This window comes from Phlebotomus papatasi, chromosome 3 (assembly GCF_024763615.1).
Source record: "Phlebotomus papatasi isolate M1 chromosome 3, Ppap_2.1, whole genome shotgun sequence".
In the NCBI taxonomy this organism is placed as follows: Eukaryota; Metazoa; Arthropoda; class Insecta; order Diptera; family Psychodidae; genus Phlebotomus; species Phlebotomus papatasi.
The window spans coordinates 42403239-42415560 of NC_077224.1; the positions used below are offsets into that span (position 1 = coordinate 42403239).

The 12322-nt window shown below is 33.4% G+C and overlaps 1 protein-coding gene across 1 annotated transcript in view; it reads right to left on the reverse strand.

Annotated features, from left to right (window-relative positions):
- The window catches only part of LOC129806694 (uncharacterized), a 174939-nt gene extending 162943 nt beyond the window's left edge, over positions 1 to 11996 (reverse strand). The window contains exon 1 of the mRNA XM_055855464.1: positions 10972 to 11996. The gene's annotated coding sequence lies outside the window, so the exon portion shown is untranslated. The remainder of the gene's footprint in view (positions 1 to 10971) is intronic.
- Positions 11997 to 12322: the final 326 nt, after the last annotated feature.

The following is a 12322-nucleotide window of genomic DNA, read 5'->3' on the forward strand; positions in this document are numbered from 1 at the left end:
ATGATGCTTTTCACTTTCTGAATCATTCTACTAAAAAAAAACTTTCACTTTCACTGCTGAAATCTGGGGGGAGAGTGTGAACTGATTAACTTTAATATTATTCTTTCCAATTTGAATCATAATAATTTTATTTTGTCATGGGGTTACTTTTATCATATTGTTTTACATTATTTTTGATGGGGATGACAAAATAAATAAAATGAAAAAGTTCTCCCTCAATCTCAAATCGACAATCAAAAAGGTTGTATTGAAAATACACAAAAACGCATTGTTTATTTTTAATTATTTTGCATATGAGTTTTTTTTGCAAAGGAACATGGGAAAATGTCGTTGTTCTATATAGCTTTGAAAACTGCCTCAGTTTCTCTCTTTTTTTTCTCACAAAATTAGATTTCATATACCAGCTACCATGATGATGATATTTCAAAAGGAATATATAAATACAGAAATAGGAAATTTATTGCAATTTCTGATATGTAGAATGTTGGTACTCTGATACGTTATTTGATGATGGGAAAAAAATCCTTTTCCCTGGAGGAATTTACCCATATTGTTCTAAAGTGGATTTCTAATGGACATTTCATTCCATTCTTTCTAGCGCAATGTGATACCACTGTTCCCTTTGTCGATAATATACTACATTGTTTTTTTGGTTGGTAAAGGTATTTCGAATATTTCCTCTTTTAGCTTTTTCCCACCAGAAATTGATTGAATATTGATATTGAATCCAGAAGAGTACCTTTCACGTTTAGTAAAAACGTGTAGAAGCACAATTCAATTAGGATTCTTTTGTGCTATTCCTTATAAAGTTTTCATTCAAAAGTGAGAAGTAATTTAAATGGAAGGAAGAACAAGAACTCATATATCCATCATAACCAGGCTACAACAATACATTTTCAACGTTTCTATTGTCATTATTTCAAACAAAAACGATCCGAATATAGGTAGTTTACTATTTTATCCATTTTATCAGAAAAGTCCATACATTATGTAGACAAATGAGAGAAGTACTCTATACACTGATATTTCATTATAACGTACGTCACATCACAATTAAATCTATACCCATGAATGCTGTCAATTTCAGGCCTTCATTGGGCTAAGAATGAAATGTGAATGAGAAAGCTTTTTCCTGCGAGCTTTCAAATATTTCACAGTGTTACATTTTATCTAAATGTATTATATATCACAAGAATTTTGCAATATACTCCAATACTGCACCAGCCAAGGAGTATTTGTCCAAAATGATTGGCAACATTACAATTTCCCGCACTGTTTTCAAATTTCCAACTTGACTGAATGTTTCTCTTTATCAGAAAACTCGAAAAGCTTTTCAAATGAATTTTTTTCTCGTGTTCTACAAGAAAGCATATAATCTCCTTCAGGGAGTGACAGTCGTATAAATATTTCGCAATTTTTCATCTCTATCAACACAAAATTGCGAACCTATTGACAGGTCTCAATGAAAATGTTAACATAGAATTTCTTTGACTCTCACAGTAAATAGAATGACTTATGATTTATGTTTTTTGTATTTGAATAAATTCGTTTTTATTCTGTCTATCAACACACAAAAGACTGAGAATTGCTTTAATTTTTTTTCTAAAATAAAAAAAAATCTGACTTCTTTTGGGAATCTTTTGTTCTATCTACGATTTCAAAAAAAAACTAAAAGGAATGATTTAACCCTTTTGTTACTGTAATTCTTCACATACATGCGATTTTAGCTATGTTTACGTGGTATATAATTTTTTTCACTGCTTTTGTAATGAAGGAAGGGTTGTCTTGTATGGAATGAAAATGGTATGGTGCACAAAATAATTTGTGATGCCCTAACTTAAATTTTTAATCAAAATCTGTCAATGCCCAATTTGAATAAACGGTAATCAGTGATCAGTTTTCACCGTTTTCACTATGAATATTCTTGTGAATTATACAGCGAAAAATTATACTAATCATAAAATATTTTCCTTCAATTACTTGAGTAATATTGATGACGGATTCCATTCTAATACTAATTCCAAACCGATTAGAAATATGCGAGAAAATCGTATATCCATGTATCTTCACAGCTCAAAGTAGCCCTACCTACCCTTAGCTATTCTTACAACGGAATCTCTCACAGAGAGGATCTTACATCGAAAATTCCAAACAATATAGTTACACTAAGAAAAAAACTGTAGAGTTAAAACAACTCTATCGTCGAGTTGAATTAACTCGAAGAATATCGGTGTAATTATTACTCTTTTTCGATGTAAAATTTCATCTCGACTGAAGTATATGCGTAAGTGTTTTCGTTTTAAGAATATACTTTAGTCAAGAAGATTTTCGTGTGACCAAGTTCATATGGAACATCAACTAGAAATATGCCAAACAGTGTTTCATGAAGACATGTGGGTTCAGCATACGTAGTATTTCGCTCGGAACATAAGGAACTTGAGGTCAAGAAAATATTAATAAAGAAGATAAAATAAAAAAAAAATAAAATTGCAAAATCTATCCATTTTGGGATTTGAAAGATTTATTTTAACTCTAAAAATGATCTTTTTAATTCTTGAAACGAGTTATTTTAATTCTTCAAACGAGTAATTTTCAGTCTTAAAAAGAGTTACTTACACTCTTTTGCTATATGAATTTTAGGACAAAAAAATTAAAACAACTCTTCCGAATATTACACCTAAATAGAAGTAAAATCAACTCTAAAATATAGTTAATGCAAAATCACAACGAAAAAGAGTGAATTCAACATCGATTTGAATAAGTTTTATTTGATTATTTTTCTGAGTGTAGCAAAAGTAAGTAGAAGGGGAATTCTGTAATAGTATAACAATGTCATATGACAAATTTTCGCCGTAAAATTGGAGACCAGAACAACATTAAAGTCCAGTGATCATCGTAAGATCATTAAAAAGATCTCTATAAAGCTTCTAGTAATTTATATGAATTGGATATTGAATTAGTTCCTCCGAATTTACTACATAAAAAAAATTATCATATGGCATTGTCATACTGTTACAGAATTCCCCTACACTGAGAAAAAAACGGGGGTGCGATTAACTTTTTTCCTCATAACTTCAACATTTTTAGGTGTAAAAATATATCAACATTTTTTAATGTTAATTTTACACCTTTTAAGGGTAAAATCAACATGAAAAAGGGTACCTTTAACCCCTAATACACCTAAAAAGGGTAATATTTACACCGATTTCGGATCAATACTGCAGGGTAAAATAAACATTTCCGGAATGTTATTTTGACTTTTTCGGATTTCTCTCAGTGTACTAAACATCCATTCAAATAAAACACCGGGTTACAATCTTGTAATTTGAAAGGTATTGCAGTAAATATCACAGAAATATACACCTTACTGGCTCAAAATATTCTTAACGCCATTCTATGCCTTGGTTGTTTCTCATTTCAATGGAAGGTTGCACAGATGATGATGATCGCAAAGACCGGGAAGAGACCGAAAGTTGTTGAATCTTATCGACTAAGCAGTCTTTTATTACCTTTGTCAAAAATATTTGAAAAGCTCCTTTTAAAAAGATTACGGCCTGTCAGTAACAGGAATCAGATTCCATTACATTAGTTCGGATTTCAAGAGGGATATGATACTATTGAGCAGATTCATTGAGGTTCATGGAGTTGTAAAAGAAGTCATTCGGGTCATTCGAAAGAAACAGTACTGTACAGCGGTGTTCATAGATGCGAACCAGGCTTTCGATAAGGTGTGGCATACGGGTCTGATAAGCGTGAAGAACACACCGCATAAAGATCTATAGAAACTGGGTACCTCAGGCTCAGGGAAGTGCTTTGGGCTCAATAATTTTGCTGACCACTTCTGACTTGTTGACAATGACAACTGAATCGACAACTTTAGCTACAAATACGTCGATGATACAGACATTTTGGACAGAAGTGATACTTCCGAGGAAGCTTCGAGAAAAGCCCATCAGAATTAGGTCACATTCACACATAGGTCACATTGATAAAAAGTGACTGACCTTTAGTGATGCTCAGTGGCAAAAATTTGCTCAAAACGGATAATACTAAATACTAAATATATTAGTATTCACTTGGATACACGATTCACTTGAAAAAGTCATATTTGGAATAAAAGAGAGCAACTGAAACTGAAATGGAGAAATCTGCATTGGCTCATGAGAAGTTGCTCGTTCTTGTGCTCATTTCAAGCACAAAGTTTTGGAAAGGTTGGAAAGATTTTGAATATCTGCATATAGTTTAAAATAGCTTTGAATTCCCTTTACAAGTATTCCCTGATTATTCATATCGAAATATTTATATTACAAAGTGTAAACCTACAGCAAACTCTAGCTAATTCGGCTCTTTTAAAATCGGACAACATTTTAATTCGGGCAGCAGTTAAATTTGAAAAAATGCCAACATTTTTCAAGTTATCGAATGAAGCAAATATGCTCAACTTGGCCATGGATTGTCTGAGTTATGATGTGATTTTGCATTATTGAAGGGTTTTAATGAAATTTACAATAAATATGAGCATGTAAAATTAATGTGAGTATGCAGATGGACACGAAATCGTTGAATGACAAGTTTGACACCCGAATCTCTCTCTAATTCGGGTGACATTTCAGTCCCAAATGCTCGAATTTGAAAGAGTCTACTGTATTCCCAATGAATTATATACGTTTGCAAAAATCCTGGATTTTATAAACCTTACTATTCAAATCCGTTTCTGAGTCGTTTCTAAACCGGTGCGGTGTCATTTTGTCACTGTATCTTATTAGACACTGAACGGAGTCTGGGTCTTTGTCACTGTATCTATAAGTTGGAGAGCCGAGAGAGGCAGTACGGTCTAGAACGTCAGAGAAGGAATACGTGTGGGCTTGAGTCTCTCTGGGGAATCTAGCTGGGTGCTAGACGATGTGGTGGCTAGTTGCCTTAACCCTAAGGACGATTCGAACACCGGTGTCCCATAAAGAATATAATTTTCCCTGACTACCTAAAGTTATTTTTTTCTTATGTTTATACGTGATTGCAAAGTAGAAGTTTGAAGGAATCTAGGATACTTTTTGCAAGTCTCCACCTATTTGCTATATAGTAAATTTTTAAGCTAAAAAATGACGAATTTTTAAATTCTCATATTGAAAATTAATTCTAACCATTTTTTTATACCTCCAGTTTTTTTTTTAAGCAAAACCCTTTTGGAAAAGGAAGCTATAATACTCAAACATAATATTTTTCGTTAGATTGAAAATTATCAGTCATTGGCATTGTCAGAAAAATTACTTAAATTTTTTAGCTATTTTTGTCCCTATCGTTCATAGAAAGAAAAAATACACGGAATCAGACTCTGTTTGCTTTTCGAAGGTTAGATGTAAGACGTTTAACAAGTTTTGTTTATCGATTTCATTTTCATTGCTAATTTTCGGACAGCAAAAATTGTCTCGTCGCTATAGGGTTAAGAGAGCCTATTCCCCTAAGAGGCCTTAACAGATCTGAGGATTACGTCCTAGACACACTTACGACTTAAGCCGAGAGACGATTTAGTTAGTGGAACACGATGGAAAAGTAGTTTGACCATTATTTCTAATATAATTACGCTTAGCCATCTCTCGGCTAATCCTCAGGTCTGTCAAGGCCCTTAGCTGAGATACGGCTTAGCGTAATTATATTCGAAATAATGGTTAGACTTCATTTTCATCATTTTCCACTAAGTCGTCTCTCAGCTTAAGTCGTAAGTGCGTCTAGGGCATAAGAGTCCGACCGGTAGTTTACAAAAGTAATCGTATCGTAATCGTAATGTTCCAACGTATTGGAAGAATCTGCTGAGTACTGAGTCCATGGCAAACGGTCCAGAAGTGCACGGAAGAAGTTGATACTTCTTCCGTGCTTTCGGATTTTTATTTTGCAAAATCCGTGTATTTTACTATGTTTTGCTAAATGCCTTATTCCAAATAATTAATTGTTTGCACCGAGCAGGAGCCTGTTACTACAACACAAAATCCTCTATTCCTGATAACAATCATAGTTCTTGCATAATATTATTCCATTAAGAACGAGTAGTCCAAAAATTTGGGTCAGAAGAAATGTGTATTCTGATTCTGACTTCTTATGGCCTCTACATACTAGGAGCAATTTCTTTAAAAAATGCCTTTTTAAAGAAACTTTCCCCTATCCTTGTAAGCAGAAATGTCAGAATTCAAAAAAAGGCAATTTTCACGAAAATTGATTCTAGTGTGTAGACACCATTAGAGCAAAACAGAACAATAGATGACCGTAGGATTTTTTTATGGATCACCAATGACCCTATCGTACTGAAGGAGTTAGTTTTTTTTTATTTCCACACTGCAGCTTTATAGAAAAATACTTGATATTTTCTGATAAAACAGATAAAACTTCAATGATTCATGAATATAGTGAATTTATTACTGTAAGTCTTTCCCTAACCCATTCACACGATTCTGCAAACTACTTTTTCTCTCAATTTCTTGAAATCATTGAAATGGAAATCAGATTTATATTGTAAATGTTCTTTTACATAAAGTCACAGCTAAATTTTCATAAATTTATGAAAATTCACAGTAATGGTATGATACGTGAATGAAATTTTCCAGCAGGGACAGTAAATTCATAAATGGAATGGCAAACCTTCGATGGAAATGTGCTGGAAAAGTTGGATGTGAGATCAAGTTGGTAATATTCGATAGTTGTGGAGTGACATGGAAAACTTTCTCGTTTGCGTATATTAAATTAGTTTTTAGTGAAAATGTGTTCAGTGTATTGTAAATTAAGCATCGAAACCCCCGATATCGCGCCCTTTTCATGCATTTGGTATACTTTATGGTGGAAATGGGCAAAGCCGCATTGTTATCATTTTGATCCAGTACATATGTTACGAAGGACCATAAATAATTGGTTCATGACGATGAAAATTTGGGTTGACCCCTGCTGCTGAGGGTTCAAAATTAGGGCATTGGGGATACGATATGGAATCTAAAATTTGGACAGTGCCTTCACGGCCTTCACTTTGTTTTCCCCAAATAATATAATTTATTACAGTAAAGAATGGTTTTGGGCCTGTATGGCCTGTATAGAAATGTAATCATAGTATTTCTGTGCATTAGTGAGAGATGGGGTATGTTTTTTATCGTGTGTTGGCACTTTTCGTCTGGCTTGGAGAATATACAATATAATAAGTTTTTGACCAGGGTGAATAAAAGAGGTGTTAGACCGCAATTTATTTGCAATATATTCCCCAATCCTTTTCTCACCATTTCCCTACATTGCTTGAAAGTTGTTTTCATACACAAGAGGACTCTTTTATATCACTCCTGGAAGGGATATTTCACTTCACATATCTCTATTTTATTGCCATACTTTCTCCTTTCAACATGCTGGGAATATTATTCAGTAAAATGAGCCACTGGGATAGGAAAGAGGGAGTGTGTCGTAAAATAGCGTGATTTAATTGATAAACCCACAGGAATACATAATAAAATCACTCTGAGTTTTATCTCAAACCTGTGTATAACGTTCATTAGCTACATAGAAGAGCCTTGAACTTATACACAGTGAGAGCAAAATTTATCCTTTTGACAGTGCAGCTTTATAAATACGACAAATGCTTGCGTAGAATGAACATATTCGTTGTTACTAAACTAGCTAAAAAGCTAGATGCCAAGCGTTTAGAGATAATGACTTGAAATTTCAGGAGATAATGCCTTTTAGGATTCATTTTCTCTTTCTGGAAAGATTTTAGCTTTAGCTGCGTTTCACATGATAACGTAGTTTACGTTATCTCACGTATCAGGTCGAATGCTACGGGGTGTGAGGTAATCACTCTTCAGTTCATCAAAATTCTTCTCCCGGTAATCCTTAGAGTACTCACAGATGTCTTCAATTATATATTAAAATTTCGAATTATCCGCATTCTTAGAAACGTATTCTTATGTCCTAGACACACTAACGACTTAAGCCGAGAGACGACTTAGTAAAAAATGATGGAAATGTAGTTTAAGCATTATTTCTAATATAATTACGCTAAGCCGTCTCTCGGCTAATCCTCAGGTCTATCAAGGCCCTTACAGTTCCTATTCTCAAAATTACGTATACCATCAAATCTCCCTCTGACTTCAAGCCCACCAACCATCTTCTTGTTCTATCAAAGGCTTTGTGAGGTCTTCTTCACGAACAGATCTCCCAATATTTGAACGAAAACTAACCTCTCTGTGACTTTCAGTTTGGCTTTTGAAAGATCATCTACGTCGCTTCGTCATTCTTAATCCTCTGGATTTGGCTAAGGCCTTTGATAGCTTTTCTCGTAGTCTTCTTTGTTAATTGTAACAATTGATTAGTAACATCATACAACCAGTCAAGTAATTTTCTATCGGACTATCCTGGAGGTACGAATGGATGCTATGACGGCGATAGCCGCATGGGAAGGAGGCAAGAGGATGAAATTAAAATTAAAAATTTTCAATTTAAAATTTTTTTAATTTTAAATTTTTCATCCTCTGCCTGCAGTGCCTTTATTTAATACAACTTCACTGAAAAGTGAAGTATTACGAAATTTTTTTCAAAGACCATGCCATCAAGGTCTACATATGTACTAGGCCCTTGTTCTCTATATCTATTAATGATTTACCTTCAATATTGCAAAATGGCTAATGTCATCTGTAGATGATCTTCAAATTTATATTGGTAATGAGTCTTCCAAAGCTCTTCAAGTTTTTCACCTCATTAACGCATCCAAAATTGAACAATCAATGGCGTTATCAAACAAATTAATCCTGAATCCCCAAGAGTATCAAGATATTGTATTTTAACAAAAAGAGTTTCTTTTGACTTACTTAATCGTACAGTTTTTACTCACCGTTTATCGTATGTTCGTTTTATTTCTTCAATTTTCTTATATTATTTTTACCTAGTGCCACCGAGTGTGAGATAAGGTAATACGGTAATTGAGAATTTACGTAAGAATTGTAATGAAAATGCGTAAATTAACGAAATACGATGAGCATTTTACTGTCAATGTGATTCTGCCCTTAAGCTAAAATACATCTAAAGTAAAAAAATTATGAAGATGTAGTTTTGATTTGCATTTCGATTGTAATTTGGATAAACCCTCTGTTGGCTAGTTCTCACGTCCATACACGCCCTTATTATCGAATAACCATAAGCGAATAACCGAAAAATTATTTAAATTTTAAAATTTATTTAGTGATAATATTATGAATGATCTCTTCAACTGGTTGATTCTAAAATGTACAGGAAAATAAAAAAAATATAACGTTCATTCGACTTGTTTCAATTTTTAACCAATAAATTGCATTTTACTTAGTAGGTCATTCAAAATGATCAATTATTACCATATATATAAAAGTGGTTAATTACATGATTACAATTCTGATATGTTTATTTATTTGTTTGATTTATTGCACATCCTGTTTCATGTCCTTCATCTATACGTAATAAATTTGAACTATCTGGGGCTATCTACAATAAAATTAAATATTTGTTTTTGAGATTAACCAATTTTTACGATACTTTAATGGGTTTTTAAACAAGTTTTTTAGGAAGCATAATAAATAATAAAGGATGCAGTATATAATAATATTTCACTTTTTTATGCTGTACATGTACATTCACGATCTTATGTAAAACTACATTGGTACTGATTAATTCTATTGTTTACAACCTAAATTGAATAAAATGGGGATTAATACATTACAGCCATTTACAACATTATTGAATATCGAATAAAAGACTGATACTATGGCGTAGAATTTGCCCAAATCGTCTCAGAAATACGCTCTGTAGAGTTTTTCGTCTTTAAAAGATACGTTGAAAAAAGAAATCAATCTGGTAAAAGCAAGTTTAAGATGATCAAAAAAATTTAAGGATTATTAACCGCTCTTTCGGTAGAGTTCGAGGAGTAAAACATTCAATAACTCTATAATAGGGTAAGATGATGGGGTAATTTAGAATCATGTTTATTTTGAAATCTTGAGATTTTTTCAGGGATTTTCTCACTGTTGCAGATAGTCAAAGAGAAAAAGAAAACCACAAAGAAGTAGAAAAAAACTTTACATTTCAGAGTATTTCTTCGTTATTTTTCCTTTTACCATCTAAAACTGTTTGGAACTCTCACAGTTACAAATTGGACATGATTCCAAATTACCCCATTTTACCCTACTTCCGATCATCTGCCACTCGTCAAAAACAGTTGAATATCTAAATGAGCAATAACGGCAGATAATTGACACACTTACGACTTAGGCCGAGAGACGACTTAGTGGAAAATGATAGAAATACGGTTTAACCATTATTTCGAAAACAACTACGCTAAGTCGTCTCTCGGATAATTCTCAAGTCTGTCAGGGCCCTTATCCTAGAAATTTGAATTCATCATCGTTTTGCCTCATTTAATATCATATTTCCATTTTGTTTAACTACGAGATAAATAGACGGAAAATTGATCAGTAGCAAATGTTTGGGGAAGCTCTATTGTTCATCTTTTCGCTTTAAGTTTAGTCAGTTAAATATTCCACACTTCGAAATTAAAGACCCAAAATTTTGTTACGATTTCAGATGATTTTTTATCATTTTGATTTTTTCATGTAGAAATTTATAATTCATTTCATACCTAAACTCTACATAGAATGAACATACATTGCTTGTTTTTAATCTTTATTGTTTCAACGTGGACCGTTGTTGTTTAGGAAATTCTGTTGCGGATTTGACTACAATTCCATGCGATTCTTTGTTGCATTTTGTACATGAGGAAATATTTCAAAGAGGCATTAAAATTTGAAATTGAGTGGTGAAAGGAATTCATACACATGTGCTAACTAGCTATTCATTTAGAATATGATAAGCACAAAAAACAGAAAAAACGATGATATGCTTAATTCTTGGTACAATTTCTCTCCAAATTGAAACTAAATGCAACCGTATTTAATTTTTATCTCTTCAAATACATTGACTTGCCTCTTTTGTAAGTTCAATCACTGGAATCCACAATTTTGAGCACACAAAGCGGAATTATTAATCCACTGCTGATGAATTCCATGAAGTGATAATCCTTTTCAAATTCACAATAATTTGCAAAATACACAGCTGAGTTTTATGCAATTGTACTGTATTATGTATTGCACATGCACTCAAATTTTGCGATAAACACCACCACTGGTAAATTCAGGATAATATAGAATAATATCTTTTTCCACAGATGTTTTCCACGACTGTTGTTTAAATTAATTGAATTTACCGGATACTTTTCGCATGATCTACATATATTTTGCCAGAACAAAATGGTATTTGGTATTTGTGGCAATTCTCCTGCGGTATGTGCAATTGTGTACTTTAGGGATGCTTATAAGCTCTTCAATAATATTAGTGATTTTGATAGTGATCACTATTGCACAGGTTCATCCAATATGTTGCATCTTTGTGGAGCTCAAGAGCCACGAAATATAGTTTACGAACCGCGAACGCACTGTACATATATTGATTTAGTTTTAGATTCCGCCAGCAATGAAAATTTCCAATTCAATTTAGACGTGCGTTTCACTATTTGAGCACGACTTGCAATAATTCAAAGTAAAACACTCGCGCGGTATCCGACCCAATAATTTAATTAATTTTTCCCAGTCTCACCTATAGCAAAAAAAAATTGTCACCTCCACAAAGACATTTTATTAGCTATAGAGCCTAAAATAAAATTTTGGATGCAATAAAAGATCTCTGATTTCTCTCCACCAATTTTTCCTCTTAAGAAAATTTACCAATAGATTATATTCCAACTTTGAGTTTAATACAGAGCTATACGGTAGTAAGTCCCGGTAATTTTCACGAGTCCGATCGGAATGAGAACCGACACTAGACTAAAGTGCAGAATGTCTGGAAGCACGGTTTTATGCTGTATCTTCCTCACGAGCGGGAGACTCTTCAGCAAAAACAACCCAGGAGAGATTCTGTTTGTGGGAGCTCACCGGCGATGCCAACTTAGTACTGATGCTGGAGTCTTCAGCATCTAACCATCCTGAGAGGGTCCCCAGCTTCTCTCCCAACGCATGCTCTCACCACTGGAATATTCTCTCACTGGAATACTGGCACATTGAGCTACCCCTCCGATGTTTTTCAATGAATTTCCATTTCCAGTCTCTGCATCTTATCAGCATTCGTTCACTGAGGCGACAACTTGAATTAAAACCACTTCCTCAATTGATCACCCATGAATGCCAACCATTCAATTATTTTTCCCACATGCATTTTTCTGAAGACTACTCAATAAACATGTCTGTGAATTCTAAAATATAAGCTACAATAAAAGAAAAAT